This window comes from Scophthalmus maximus, chromosome 6, assembly GCF_022379125.1.
Source record: "Scophthalmus maximus strain ysfricsl-2021 chromosome 6, ASM2237912v1, whole genome shotgun sequence".
NCBI classification, from domain to species: Eukaryota; Metazoa; Chordata; class Actinopteri; order Pleuronectiformes; family Scophthalmidae; genus Scophthalmus; species Scophthalmus maximus.
The window spans coordinates 8,230,439-8,246,494 of NC_061520.1; the positions used below are offsets into that span (position 1 = coordinate 8,230,439).

The following is a 16,056-nucleotide window of genomic DNA, read 5'->3' on the forward strand; positions in this document are numbered from 1 at the left end:
CAGTGTGTCTGGCTATTCAACACTGCTGGGAGCCATTAGTTTAAGTAAGGCCTGACCCGCCTCCTCACCCACGGAAAAACCCTCAGATCTCCTGTTACACTCGGCACACAGAGGGGAGACACACGGCTGCTCTTCGGCTGCAACGAGCGTGTGCATGTGTGTGTGAGTCCAAGACGGAGACAAAAACAGATGAGTGAATACACAGAGTGCGGGTGGGAGGGAGAGCAACGCATGTTTATGAGTGAGAGGGAAAGTGGTCGAGAGAGCGCCTCGTGTTTCTGGTATGAGAGAGACCGAACGGGAGAGAGTGGCAGAGTGTTCGCTTCAAATTTATGAGCGCTGGGTCACACGCTCACTTGGCTGCATCTCCCTTAAGTTTCCACGCGGTGAGGCCAAGTTCGCAGCCCAGACGCCAAGCGCCTCTCACCAATAACTCCCCTTAAACGATATTCAATAAGCACGCACTTCTCTAAGTCCCTCCAGCCGCTCTCCTGTTTAACCCCTGTACCAGATACGCCGTCAGTTCTGTCCGTCTTACGGCACTCGCAGCTAAATCCATAAATGCGCCAATTTTGCTAATTGGAAAATGACACCGCGGGTCTGAGCTGGCTCCTTGATGCCCGCCTCACCCAATTGTCGGCACATAAACATGAACGGTTCTCATAAACAACCCAGTGTTTGGGAGAAGCTGTGTTAAAAGAGGCTGTGCCCGCTAAGACGTGGGCAGGCCCACACACACACACACACACACACACGTTTCTCTCTTTATTTTAGTGACAATACTGTTTCTTGTTCACAGTTGTCCAGTAAAAGACTCGTGACTTTGGCTCTTTTTTTTCCCCTGTCGTTTTTTTAATAGGGAACTAATTATCTGTTATTAATCAATTGCATCCTTTAGAGGTTAACGCACGACTTTGTGAATGGTGTCACACGGAGTGGCTGCAGTTAAAAGCACATTGCCAGAATGCTAGAAAACAAAAAGAAGTTGTCCTTGCTGAGGCTACGTCCACATTGATATGTTACATTTGAGAAAACGTCATTTTGAAACAAAACTTCCGACATCCGTCCAGACTAGCATTTCACCTCGGTCCACACAAACCAACCGCTTGAATAATAGCTCACCTATTATCTATTATCGAAGTAGGCCGCTGTAGAAGAAATGTAGAATCTTACACAAACAGCTGCTAGAAAATACAGCAAGGTCAGCGAGGCTTGTACTTCGTAATCCATGTTTGATTCACCGTTGGTGGACGAGGCTGACGCTGTTTTGTTTCCTGGCGGAAAAGAGTTACATGACAAATTTAGGGAAGAACACGGTGTGACAGATAACAACCAATCAGGAAGAAGGAGTCTATGTCAGTAGCTGTTTTTCCTACGACAAGTCAGAACATTTTTGCGAAATGTTTCCTGCCAGCCGCCTGGTAAAAATGTCTGGCAAATGTCAGAGAATAGAGCAGGACAATCTTCGGAACTTTGGCGGCGGGCGATTGGCCGCCCTCCCCGAGCGCGCAACCCCTCCGACGGAATGTTTCGCACTTTTTCCTGCTGCTGTGAGCGCGCCTGACAACCTACCGCTATACTTTCTTCACATGCGGGAAGCGAACTCGTGTCATCAATTTCCAAAATCTCGTCCGGGACTGGCGAGAAAACCAAAGGGCGTTTCCCAAAGTCTCAGTTTCAGGGGACTTAGACCGACTCCAGAGTAGTATGGACGCCAGGTGTTAACGTAGCCGTGGAGCGTTTGCATCAAACAACCAAAAACTTGCAGGCGGGCGATGAAAACGCCACCCACAGACCTCAGCCTTAAACTCTATTTTCGCCTGATGTCTGTGGAGCCTCTTGCTGCCAGCGAGCTCCTTCCACGTAAACCTTCCTTCGCTCCGTTTTCGCTCCCCGAGGCTGCGGGAGCAGCTGTGTTGTGCTCTTCCCTGTCGTTGGCCACACCTGTGATCCGCAGGTGGCTCATCTGGCAGCAGAGCCGGCAACACCTGGCCAGGCGGAGATAGAGCCTCCAGGCTTTACTCCAGCGCGCGCGCGTGTGTGTGTGTGTGTGTGTGTGTGTGTGTGTGTGTGTGTGTGTGTGTGATAGTTTGGGGGATTTCTGAAAGGCTCAATTAAAGCTGAGGGGAGATAAGAACTGCCCCCACCCTCACACACACACACACACACACACACACACACACACGTGTTGTGGCATGTGTTGGCATTTCCCAAAGTTTAGCCTCAGGGACGTTTGGACTTGTCAATGTTGCATTACAGTTTACTCAATTACGTTAGTTTAAAGACACAACAAACAAAAAGGAAAAAAACCTCCTTCCACCGTCAAAGTTGCTACCGCTTAGCTTTGTGGACCAAAATGCACGGATATCTCGTGCCGGGGGGACTGTCTGTGGCAGCACCTGCGTTGTTGTTGTTGTTGTTGTTTCGTAGATCCGCCGCGCACGGCTATGACATCTCACCACGGCACTACAGCGAGGACAAAACGAGCAAAGACAACAAGCAGACACACCAGCTGAGGACAAGACACAAACAACAGCACCCAGATCACATTCCACCCTGGGAACAAGAGCAGACAGAGTGCAATACAAGTGTGTGTGTGTGTGTGTGTGTGTGTGTGCAGCAGACGTGCAGGCCCTGCTCCCTGACAGCACAAGGCCCAGCAGGAGTGGAATCAGAGATTGGACAGATGAGGTGAACTTGACAAAAGTCATAAAACTCAAATGTGACATGCGGGGAGAAGAGCTTTGTGAGGCATGTTGGCTTCAGCGAAGACGCCGTGTCGCATTCAGTGCATGTGAGTGTGTTCTGTGTGTCAGATAAAGTGAGACCGTGCCAAGGCCGCACATCACGCTCCTCCCTATCTGCCCGGATGAGAAACGCTTATGATCTGGGTCAGGGACTTTGATTGCAGACGCATTACATTTGTTTCTTGTGATAATTCTATAAAACACATTATTTTTTCCTGTATACAGAAATATTAATGATGCAAGAGAAGTGGCATCTTGTGAAACCTTGTTTTAAAATGGGGGGGGGGGTGACAAGTTTTTTATGACGTGCGAGTCTTGAATATGAACTCAGCAGCGCAGCTGGATGTCAGCTTTTCTCTCGCGCGATGACAAGCCAGCCGCAGATGGACTCTGCATGGTGGCTAAAGACAGCTGACCGGGGATGGAGAGAGGGATAAAGACAGATAGATGCAGAGAGAAAGGGAGGGAAGGAGGAAGAGGGAACAAAGGGGGAGGGCGGCCGAACGTGAGACAGACTCGGGAGGTGAGAAAAGAAGTGCTGGAGTAACCCTGGAAGGCATGGAGAAAAGGGGGGAACCAAGGCTAACTCCTCTTTGTCTGCGCCAAGTGGGAAATGATGGAAGGGGGCGAAAGGCCTGAGAGGTGGGGACGGAGAAACAGCGGCATTAAAAAAGCATTAATGTGGTGATGGGTTCCCTTTACTTGCTTCTTTCCCCCCCTTTGCCTGACCACTCTGAAGTGACTGGGTCCTTTTGTTCCCACATAATGTCGCCCCACTTAAAGCAGAAGAGCGAATAAATGCCTGCACACAATCATGGGGCCTGCATCCCGCCATCCCCATGAAGGATACATGTTCTGGGGTTTTTTTTTCTTTCTTCACGATGATTCAAACGAAACACTTTTAACCGGAGAGAGCACACAAAAGAAGCATTAATCCCTTTTGGTTGAATAACTCCAACTCCAAAGCCATATGACAAATATGCAAAACCGCTCTCAAGAAACCCGTGAGCCACCATTTTGGAATAGCCAAATGTGTCAAAGCGATGTTTACGCTGCCTCGTGACACCTGAATACGGAGGCCGTGGCGGTGGCTGGCGGCATGACAGAATAACAGTCGACAACGCTCGGGAGCCAGGGCCTGCAACCAGAAGTGAAAGGCGCGGGGCTGGCTTTGTCTTTGCAGGGGTGGAGAAGGGGTGTTTTGTCAGGGGCAAGGCAAGCACGGACCCTCTTAACGGCGCCCGTCGCCTGTGCGGCTGGTATTCCAGAGGGTTGTTATTGACGGGTGATCCCTGGCGCAAGATCACATCTGGATCCCGTCCTCCCAGCCGCTCCGTGCAGTGCTGCACAGCAACAAGAAACAGCTGTGCAAAACTGGCTTCAATTAGCTTCACATTCTCCCTGACAGTTAATCCCTTTCTACTCCCCTTCCATCGCTGTGTTTTTTTTCTTCTTCCCTTCCCCTTTAACTGTTCGGCCGCTCCTCTCTCTGTCTCTCTCCCTCTCCGTTTTTTTGAAGCTTTGCTTCAGGTTGCCACACTGTCTGAAATAACAGACAGGGAAGCAGTGTGCTGAATTGGAAACAGACAGCGGGACAGAGAGCTCAGGGGTCTCACGAAAGGCGACGCGACAAAAAGACAGATGATGCAGTTTGCAGTGGTTTGGGAGTCAACACAAGGGAACTTGATAATAAGCTACAGAGATGATCCATTATTATTTCTTGTCACTCGGTAATAAACACTTCATTACAATCGGGTTTCAGTTAAATCTCAAACTTCTTACCGCAGATATGTGAAACTTGAACTGATTAAATTGTAATATTGGCCACTCAAACAGAAGATGCGAGATTCTTTGTTGTGGTTGGAAGCATTGGGCAACAACATAAATCCAGTCGTTAAACATCTCTTTTCCCACTCGAACCGCACTTAGCAAACACTTCAGTGTGATCCAGCCGAACAGAAAACTGAATAATACGTTGCCGCTCATGAGCCATTAATCAAAGTCGGCTCACATGAAACCAGTTCAACTGCACACCACCTCGACTCAGCGAGACTACACCGGGGGAATCCAGCACAGATTGGTCCTCTGATAGGAAATGGGAGCCAGATTTGAGGTAAGGGGGCCGATCTGATGGGCCCGATGAGCAAATCTGGAAGGTTCTGTAGTCATTGTAGCCCTGAGCCCCGAGTAAAGCACTAACAGGTGGCAGTGCTGGTGGAAAAGACCCACGCAGAGACCAGAGGGAGTGAGAAGGATACTGGGCTCACCGCCGAACACACACACAAACACGCGCATTTTACGAAAACACAGCCGACCGCACGTATGACACATAGCAACACACTGAAGAACAGTCGAATACCCTTGGACGCCGTTGCACTCGAAGCACCAGTCAAGCTTTCGTATCCGAAACCCCCCCCCCCCCCCCGACACACAGCAGGCACAGAAACATTTTTCGGAATCACGCACGTGCAAACAAACGGCCTGCTAAGACAAGAAACCGTGTCGGGGTGACTCAGAGAGGATCCGCAGGCACCGCTCGCTACCTCCAGCACAGGCGAACTCTCCCACATGGCAAAACACAAAGGGCCCACGTCTGGCAACACTACCAGCCCATTCAAGCCAAAACCAATTAGGTCTCTAATGCAAACCTGCAGGGCCCCTTTGTCGTTTATTTCCCCTTTTTAATGTCAGAGGATTGGAATCTGACTCCATAACCCACCCCAAAGAAAAGACGGGAACAGGCAAAAGGGAAAAATGATCAGGGCTTCCAAATCATCCACATGTTTTTGAGTAGAGCTAATTGAATCAAGGGAGAATGGAAATGATTGACTAGTGTGTGAGCAACGCTGAGGATACATGATCTTTAACACATTTTCTCCAAGTGTACACACAGCATCCCCTGGTTCCCAGAGGCCTATTTAGCTTTCTGCATAACATCAAATTACTCCAGCTTAAACAACAATTATGGTGAAACAGAAAATTACCCGTATTTTATCCTTTTTGGGGACGTAGTCGAAAACCAAATTTTCCAAAATAGGAATTGGTTTCAAACCCAGCATCCATCATGTTTATAGATTCATGTTACGGTACGCACTCTGCTGCTCCCTGGTGGCCACTGTAGCTCCTCCATCGTCATCATCATCACTTTTACCGTCATGTATCGTTGTCATGCGATTGTTTGTTATTCCGGCGGTGAAACGGGGGATCTAGTGGAGTCCGTGGGGGGGGTCACACGGGGACAAATGGGAGCCCAGAGTCAAGCAATCACACTCCGCTGACCCTTAATTGCGTTGCGGGACTGTAATATTGACCTCTGGTGTAAATCAAGAAGAAACCACCAGCAAAAAAAGGGGTGGAAAAAAACAAAAACCTTCTGGCATCAAGCAGCAGCTCCAGCCTGGTTTCACACCGCCTGGTGTTTTTGTCTCGAAAAGCGTCAAACTCCAGATGGTGAAGAAACAGAAAGAAAAAAAACTTTGCCTGGTGGATTAAGGGCTCCAAATCCTCCGCTGAAAAGACACATGGACCGACAGCGGCTATTCAATCAAATAGGAGCATAATAGCTGTCTTGTGCGGGCTATATGAGGGATAATGCATTCAATAGAGTGTGTGTTATGCATAGTTTATTCTCACTCTTTTAATGGATCCTAATGAGCGTAAGATCTGAGCAGACAAAGGGACGACTGGGGTTTTGTCTGGTCATTATGATGGTTTGATGTGATCTGAAGCAGCACATTCCCGGGTCTTTTTTTCTGCAGGCTTAGCACTCGCTGTGGGAGAAGAACCCCGGAGATAATAAGAGTGAGAGAAGTTCTGCTATATTTTCATTACCAAGCAAAAACAATTACCCTTGAGCTCAGATTCATGGTCCTGAATTATGTAAAACCCAGCGATGAGAACATATGGCTCATTTGTTATGACTCAGCATGCATCACTGTGTGCAGGTGCAGCAATATATATATATATATATATATATATATATATATATTCTTTTTTTAGAAATAGTTTTGACAGATTCATAGGTAGATAAGTAGAAGTGAGGCATTCATTCTCAGCACTTCAAGTTTATTTTTAAGTCTACTTACAATTTGAGACACTGCATAACGACCATGCTGCTCGTATTTTGTGAGTTTTCTTCTTGGCAGAATGACTTACACAATCATTATTTTTTTAAAGACCCTCAGTTTCTATTCGACAGATGCGGTGGATTAAGGCACTTTTGAAAACAATGCCTAACACACAGTCTGCAGGAGACGTCATCGATCCGGTTCACTAGCTGGCAGCAGGTAACTGGTCGCCTGTGCGGCACAGAGAGTGTTACGTGAGCAGGCTGCACTAATTGTGAGTATTAAATCAGAAAGACAATAACGCAACAGGGCAACGGTTTTCTCGGTAATGACGGGGATAATCACACGCCAGCGCTCAGCTGCCAGGGGCGGACCTAGATAACTATTCATGGGGTGGGGATGAGGGTGGCCGGAAGGCTTAAAGGTGGGTGTGTGCTGATTTGTTGCAAACTATCACATCATGAATCAATATTCGCTCCCAAATGAAGATATGTTTTAACTGAAAAATATCACACTTGTGTCTAAAGGTTGCACTATAGAAACAAATAAACTGTTTTATTTCTAAATCATCTGACATTTTTCTAAAATGCATGTCCATTTTCCATTGAACATAAGCCCCTTAACTTGGCCTAAAATGTGACCACAACAGATCATGCAATTATATATTTCATTCATTTTATGATTTTAACTAAAAGGCTAGAAACGACAATATTTTTTCCTTTGAAAGACATCATTATTAATAATGGTGTTAAACTTAAAACTGAAAGTTCAAACTCCTGCAAGTACTTCAATCAGACATCTGCAATCAAAGCTGCTTTGAGGCATTGGCTGTATGCATACGTCCGCAAAAGATGCTCCGGACACTGTCCGGAACTTCTGCCCATGTCAGATTGAAGCAGGAAAACCTCCGGAGAATTCCCAGCGAGCGAGTGGGCGTGTTGATGACCGTAAATGAAAAACACTGTTAGTCGAATTTTGTCCTGCATTTGTGAATGCGTCTGACTCGGACAATCTCCTGCGAGAATGCCCGCATGCAGTTTTGCTTTCACGTCTGAAAGCATCTTAAGATTCAAAACGATCGGGTGATCATGCCAATGCAAATTTTCTTGAAGGTTTTAAATTGGCTCCTATCTAGAGACCGACATACCGTATTAAGACGAGATTCACCAATCGTATGTCCTCTTTGAAGCCACACATTGAGTGTTGTCAATGATCTAAGGTGTGCTGAAGCTTCAGGTAAGAGACTTTGAATGAACTGTCACTCCTTTTGTCTGGGGGCATGTCGCTGGTGATTTCTGTGCCCTTTAAACTGGCTGCCTTTAAATTTGTCTAGTCAGGTTTAATCTGTTCCTCAATCAAAAGTTGGAAACCCCACTCACATATTTAGCGTTTTGTGTGTGTGTGTGTGTGTGTGTGTGTGTGTGTGTGTGTGGCCAGGACCCGGAGACACTGCACAGGAAGCACTCAGGGCCGGGAGAAAATGGAGGGAGCTGCCGCCCCGCTGCAGGGACTGTTAGTGGCAGATGGATGACGGTGGTCTGTTACCAACCCGGAGTCCTCACATGGCTGCTGGCAACGGTGTGGCGAGGCTATTTGTTTGTTTCCTCAAACCTCATTCCTTCACCGTCTAGCCTGCCAAATGCTGTCGCTGCCCTGTGTGCAGGGGAGGAGAACCCGCATCTCTTCGCGCAGTCACTTGCACTCAGACATTGAAGTATTCAAGCTCGCAAAGCTACGACAAGCCACAAGTTTCTCATTCATTATTTTTCAATTAGGTTGCTCAAAACGTGGGCGGCAGCTGGGGTGGCAAGGCATTTTTTAGGGGTGGTAGCTGCCCCCCCCTCCTTGCCGCCCCGGTACATCAGCCACTGTTTAACTCATATAATCCTCACAGCAGACACACTTCCATCGCCTTGAGCAAAGTCGTTCAAGACCTCGACTTGTTGGTGTATGCTATTCATTTTTATTTTTGAATTTGTGAAAATGCCACCACAATTTGTCATTGAAACAAGCAATTAAACACTAAAGGATGAATTGTACTTAAAAAAAAAAAAAAAACAAGCCCAGGGGAACAAATTAGTGCTGTGATTTAAAATGTAAAATATGACGTACTGTGCTTACGGTAAAGTCTGAAATTAAAAAGTCGGATATTGTGTCATTTGCTGAGCATCGTTAATGTGAAACCTGACTGAATCTGGACGCCATCCAGGGTCTCGCATGTTACATTACAAGCACAATATTTGGATGCTGGCTGAGAAGACTGTGAGCTGTACCGTCCCTCACACACACGCACACACACACACACACACACACAAAACCACCATTATCTTCCTATCCTCCCCCCTACAGCCACCCACATATGCCACACGCTCCTGTCCTCCCCCTCCCCCTCCTTTCCCCCCCCCCCCCCCCCCCCCCCCCCCCCCCCCCATCCTCCACTCCTGCCAGGCTGCCACCTGCTCTCTGCAGCATGCCGCACAGCTGCTTTGCTACAATAACAAATGAAGGTCCACCGTGGCGGACAGGAGTCATTACCTAATGCTCGCGCTGCATAGAGGATCCCAAGGAGGCATCGGCCACCACACAGAGGTTGCCTCCTGTACAGAATGTGTAAAGCGAAGGGGGCCAAAGGCCACTAATTGTTCTGGTGTGTGTGTGTGTGGGGGGGGGGGCTACAGTTTGTGGATACAGGAGCCAAGAATCACCACTTGCTGTGTCATTGTAAAGTTGGCAGCATGCAAGTTGCATGCTGCCAACTGTGCCGCTCCCACAGACAATAAGAGACGGAGAGGAGACGCGATAAACAACACAATATCACATTCCTGCTAATAAATGTATTTTAATCTACTACTGAGCGATTTTTGAAGCACTTAGAAACGGTTATACACACTCAAATGTATTGGATAGGCCATTTATGGATCAACATGAAGATATTTTGATTGACAATTTGATGTGAGATGTTATACTAACATCTCAAATTTTTCAAAATCAAATAATGTTTTCTTCTTTCATACAGAGGGTGACAAAACAACTTTTTTTTATCAGTGTCATTAATTAATAATACAACTATCTAGAACTTGGATCTATTTCTGTGATTTGCCTATTGTTTGAGTTACACTGTGGTCGCATATGATTGGACGGCGTACGGGTATATATGTGATTTCTTATTGCAAACAACCAGTGTGTTTCACGTGTTTCAGCTCGTGAATCCATCAGCGTAATTGAAATCTAGTATGCATGTAGCGAGTTGCCCAGTAGCGGAGAATCAATAAACCTTTGATTGTGACAACAATGTCCCGTCTAACTCATCTCGTCAAGCAGCCCCGTGACAGGTTAACAACAAGATGACCAGTCAGTTAGCAGGAGTCAAAGGAGGAACAGGGGCCCAGACGGTGGTGGGATTTTCCGCTGCCATTATGGCTCCTCTGTGTGACAGCTGGCCACCCCCCCGCCCCCACCCCCCTCTTCCTCCATCACCTTTCAGGGTCTTTGTCAGAGGGGCCTTTAATCACACCAGCAGGCCTGTTACACAGCGAATCAGCTGACCTGACCTACTGTCTGACTGAGTGATTGTCTGAATGTATAACCTACTGAGCAACATGCAACCCTCTCCAATTAACCCATTGACATTAGCGCAGCACGCAAACTGATGTGAGAACAGTTTGACAACTTTCAATTCAAAGCTCCCGCCGAGACAATGGCAAATGTCCGGTGTATTGTCTTAATGTTTTCCCATCGAGATCGACCCCAAGTGAACCACGGCACTCAAATTGACACCGTTGACCAATTGAGAACTGACTTGAGAGCCTCTAACCTTTTCAGGTTATAAATAGTTCTAGTGCTATAAATAGTACACTAACAGGGAGAGAGAGTCCAAAATGGAGGTAGCTATAGACTTAGCTGTGGTGCATAGCCTACATTAGTCTCTAGCTGTTTTCCGACAAGAAATTGTCCATTGAGTCCGGACATGCAGTTTGCTGTTCTCATGTGTCAGATCCGCTCAAATTTTCCAAAACATTCAGGCGAGGGGTGGAGCCTGGGTCGAGCGTGCACTCGCTCGCCGTGAATCTTGCGGACATTATGCTTCTGTATTCTCACATGGACTCACTTGGAGATTTTTCGGAAGTTCATCCAGGGGGCTGGCAGGAAAAAGTTCTAGAAATTGTCCAGAGGGACAATTGCATTCTCCCATACAGCCCCCCCCCCCCCCCCGAAACATTTTCAGGAAAATTTCTGTAACTGAGTCTGAGAGCAGCTTTAGTCTACGTCACCAATTTTCAAGCGCGAATGCTCAGGGAAGTCATCACCGCCTCGGAGTGATGCGACAGATCCAACGGCTTTGTAGAAAAGATGGCACAGATTCAATCCCACACGTTTGCCTTTGGCAACCTGTTCCCTCTCCACTGTACGCTGGGTTTACCTGACAGATTCCTGATCCCCATGAGAGAAATGTGTTCTCTAATCATTTGTTCTTTCACGTTACTGAGCCCAAGACAGGCCACGGCACTGTCTGGGACTGTTTACCCTACTTTGTCAGGAGCTGTGCCATCTGCGTGAGCTCTGTAGGTTGCATAAATGCTGGAAAGATAGGACACCTCCACAAAACCTGTTCCCTTTTATTCATAGTTTCTGCTCCTTCCAGTATCATCCGTTCTCTCCCGTGTGCCATCCCTCTTATTCCCTCCGTTGTCCTATGATTTCACGTCTCTTCACTCACCAATTATCTTTCATGATGTATTCTCTTTTGTGCATCCCCCTTCTCCTCTTTTTCTACATGCTCCTCTCCTCCTGTCAGCCACGACAACTGGCAGGCCGGACCCTGCCCCGTGGTGACACTTCACCCATGCTGACCCACGCTAACCCGAGCCAGATTAGTCGTCCATGTGGCAGCCAGGGCCAAGGCCAGGGTTTCTGCTGGGGATGGGATTGGGGGAGTCTGAAGTCAGCAAGATGGCCCAAGTCATCATAATCATTCATTGCCTGCTGGTCCTTCTGTCCTCGGCCTCCTCCCACTCGTCCGGCTTTTGTGTTCCCCTCATGTCAGGGCCACGCGGCACGTGTATCAGCTGAGCCCAGGGTGGACAGAGTCAACGGGGTCAGGTGGCAGACGCCTGGTTAATTCTCCTGGGGTGAGCAAAGAGCTCGCGTCGGATCCAACAAACGGAAACGCACAGACGGAGACGCGATCGCATTCACTGTTGTGCAAATGGTCAGTCTTTATTGTTCTGTCCTCTTCGCAAGTCAGTGCAGAATGAAGATAAAGAAATGTTATTATGAGAGAGAGAGCTAAAAAAAAATTGTTTATGGTCTGTCAGACAAACGGACAGATCAGCAACAAGGAGGAGGAGGGGAAGATTATGAACACATGACCAGATGGAGCGAGAGATAGCCCTATTATGTAGATCCTCCCGTCCCTCAGCCCTGTCCCCTCTCCTCTGCGTAGATCCCTCATGCATATATACCTTTACATTATTCAGTAGGGTTATAATGAGAGTAACTGAATATTGTGGGGGTTAAAATAAAAAAAGGCCGTCGAGCGGTTTGGATGGCAGAAGGTGGGCCACAGGTGTACAAGCCCGAGACGTATTCTTCTGTTTGACCTCTCATTATCACCCCCGAGTTTTCATTCATTATGATCCCGTGTCCTCGGGTGCAGCGTGGTGTGTCTGTCTACAGTCTGTTCACAGTCTGTCATTTATATTTTCAGATTAAATTATTCCATATTTTAATCCATTATTGTCTGCTCATCTCGTCCTCTTGCATGTGGGTCTTTTCCCTCATTACGCACGTCTTTCTCCGCTCTGCTTGTTTCAACGACTTGTCCAATGACTAGCCACGCGGCTTGGCAGGAGCTTATCAATAACCTGAGTTACATTTGCTTCAATGGGCAAAACTCCACAATCATCACTCATCTGACTGTTGACTGAAATCTTTTTCCAAACTCAACTGTCACATCTGTGCAGCTCTCCGAGTCCTCCTGTCAATCTGTTCCACTGTTTGTCTGTGATCGGTTCATTTGTCTGTCCACCAGCCTGTCGTGGATGGCTTGTAGGGGTCTGGTCTGTTGTTACAGAGGAACAGGTGGGGCAGACAGACACACACACACACGCACGCACGCACACACACACACACAAACACGCACATACACACTCACACACTCACAGAGGAACATGGGCAAAGGCAACAAAACAGTTTGTTCACGAATGTAAATAAATAAATACATAAATAAAAAAATACTTGTGTGTGTGTGTGTGTGAGAGAGTGTGTGCGCACGCACACGCCACAGCCACCGGCCCAGCTTCTGCACTCGATGTGTGCAATTTAGAGCAATGCATCTTTGATGCATTAACATGCATATCAGTTTCCTAGCTATCATTGGGATTTTATAGTATCCTGGTTATGTTTCATGCATGTAAACAGCTTATCCCAGTTGAACAGAAACCATTTATACTAACTACTTTTTTTTTTTACACTTTTCTGACAACCTCTCTAAATCTTTAGGAGAATTCCATTAACAACTCCCGGAAGATATTACAGTGAAAATGATGATGAAGACTGGCCTAAATGTCTTCACTTTGGACAAAGGTCCTCACTGACAGTGGTCCTCAAAAAGATAGCCCCCCCCCCCCCACACACACACACATATGCGAGCTGCAGGGAGGCAGGCTGTCAGCCACTCAGACACTGACCCATATGGTAGACCTCTGGAGCTGCTGCCCTCAGCAGAGTAGGGGAGGGACGGATGGAGGGAGGGATGGAGAATGGAGCAGGAGGAGGTGGGGGACGACTGAAATTAATCAGCCGGCCACCCCAACTGTCCTCCGTCTTTGGAGAGTTGAGACATGCATATATGTGGCAGATTGAAAAACAGGGGTGTGGGGGGATGGCAAGCGGGGGGTTGTGTTTAGTTGTGTGTGTGCGCGCGCATTACTGTTTGTCTAACTCAAAATTCTATATATCTAAAAGACATCCAAAGATATTTTCATCATTGATCGCCCCTTAGAGCCCATTACCTGTGACCTTTGCATCTCCATAAATAAATGATAATGATAATAATTTGCAAAATGGTAAAATGAAAGAAATATTTATATAATTTCAAAAATGCATTTTCAATTTTCTATTATTTTGTGGCGACTGATTTCAACACACCACACACTAATGAAAGCACAGTGTAATCTACAGTGATTAGGGTTTAGCGACAAATATCAGATGTGTTGCTGTACCCTATGTTAAAAAATACAGTAATAGAAATCATCAACACTTGGAGAGTGAATAATTTGTGGTTGTTTTTACTCTTCCCCAAAAGGTTAAAGTCTTGACATTAACTCTATTACAATTTAAAATGTTCTATACCCATATTGGCTCCAAAGTGTGTTCAAGTATGATTGTTAATAGCCCACATCTTTATTTGAAGCACTTTCTTTTACATTTTGTTTCTATGAAAAGTGATACATAAATAGAGTCTTAGTCAAATGCCTGTAAAGCCATGATTCCTCTCAAGTCAAATGCGATGGAGCAGAACGAGAACAACAGGAAATGTGTCACTGCCCAAATTTTCCTGGATGCCACTGTACATATGTTTCCATATGACAAGCAATTTTTCCAGTGACTACATCAACTTCAATCTACAAATGTGTACACGCATTCTTTTGTGTGTGACTGATCCTTACAAATCCTATTGTTCTATACACTGAAGCTTTGAAAAAATATGAAGGCCTTGTAGTGTGAAGGACAGACTGGCCACCTGCCACTCACATCACAAAGGAGCAGGCTGACAGATGTATAGACAGCAGGTCAGATGGTCATATAAATACCTTGTCATAATGCTAAATGCGCACTACGTCCACTGCTTAGGTCAAGCGCTGCTGCTGAATTCCCCATGTCATTGTATACGTGAATACACAAGAGATGGGGCAACATCAATCAATCAAACTGTACTTATATGGCACCTTTCAAACAAATCATATGCAATTCAAAGTTTTTTTAAAAACTCTGATTTAGAGACTAACGCTTACCAAAACAAACAATGATTAAAAAGACAACAATAAAAGAGGGGTAGTTAAGATAATAAAAGATATATAAAATTTAAATTAAAAATCTAAATAATCATTAGAAACAACAATACATGTTATAATCTATAGTACTGCACAAATAAATGATATTAAGATAATAAAAGGTCAATAAGGTTGGATAAAAAGAAATGATAATGATCAACACACACTAAGAGGATCTGAGTTTTCCTGGCTCATCATCCACGAGCAAGTCCATATAAATACACACACACACACACAAGTTAATTTCTCTTATTTTAGAGTAAAACAGAACTAATTTTGGTGAATTTATTAATTTTACAATAACACTGGCACAGGCAATAATACGTGAAAATATTCCTGAATTAGTAGGTAGACAATATTGACTATACCTTGTCAGAAAGCTGCGTCATAACCAAAAGCAGGCGGCAACACAGCATTTGAATTTTTCTGTCCGTCTCGAAGTAATGTAGTCATTTCATCACTAGGGGGAGACAAAAGATTAAGAACCAGCTGTCGTAAAGTTGGCGTTCAGCAGAATGATCAACTTGAAGTCTTGTGCATTACGTTCAATCGATGAACGAAATTCAGTTATAGGAATAAAGCTGCCGCTCTATAAATACCAAGGAAACATTAACCAATTATACTTTAATGCAGCTGTTTATGTAGCGCTAGTCGATCTGATCAGCTGCTTTAATGTTACTAGGAGGTTTTATTAACACACAAACTGTTTTTTTTTTTTTAAAGTTGCATTGAGAGCAAAATAATCTGTCCCTGTTCCAAAACTTGTTTTCCTTCAGGGTCCAATTGCCCCCCACCAAGCCCACCCAGAAGAATGTTTTCTAAAAATGGGTGCTGTAGCTTATTTGCTATTTCACCTGCTGCGAAGCAGATGTAGCACAGGCTGCCACACACACACACACACTAACACACAGCTGACGGCCCGGCAGATCACTCGCAGATCCAATGGAGCGTAGGAAATGTGGGACAGCTTGCTTCATCAGCTTGTTTCAGTGACTCGCGCACGTTTTTAATGTCTACTCTGTGCAATTACAGGCATCTCTGCTGAGTCACCAAGACTGTGGAGTGCTTATCGGCGTTGATCGCAGTCAAGACAAAGAGCAGATTTCTCGCTCGTGGGCTTATTGCTGCTGAAATCCCACCTTATTGTATATTAGTTTCAAACAAATGCTAGAGAGCATCACAGAGCAT

General features: G+C 45.9%; 1 protein-coding gene across 2 annotated transcripts in view; it reads right to left on the reverse strand.

The window, feature by feature from the left end:
- cbfa2t2 (CBFA2/RUNX1 partner transcriptional co-repressor 2) overlaps positions 1-16,056 on the reverse strand; it is a 49,015-nt gene that overhangs the window by 30,494 nt on the left and 2,465 nt on the right. The window contains exon 2 of one of the 2 annotated variants that reach the window (XM_035632046.2): positions 15,237-15,328. The gene's annotated coding sequence lies outside the window, so the exon portion shown is untranslated. Of the gene's footprint in view, positions 1-1,572; positions 1,597-15,236; positions 15,329-16,056 lie in introns of those variants that run through there. The other variant, XM_035632047.2, reaches the window with a different exon arrangement.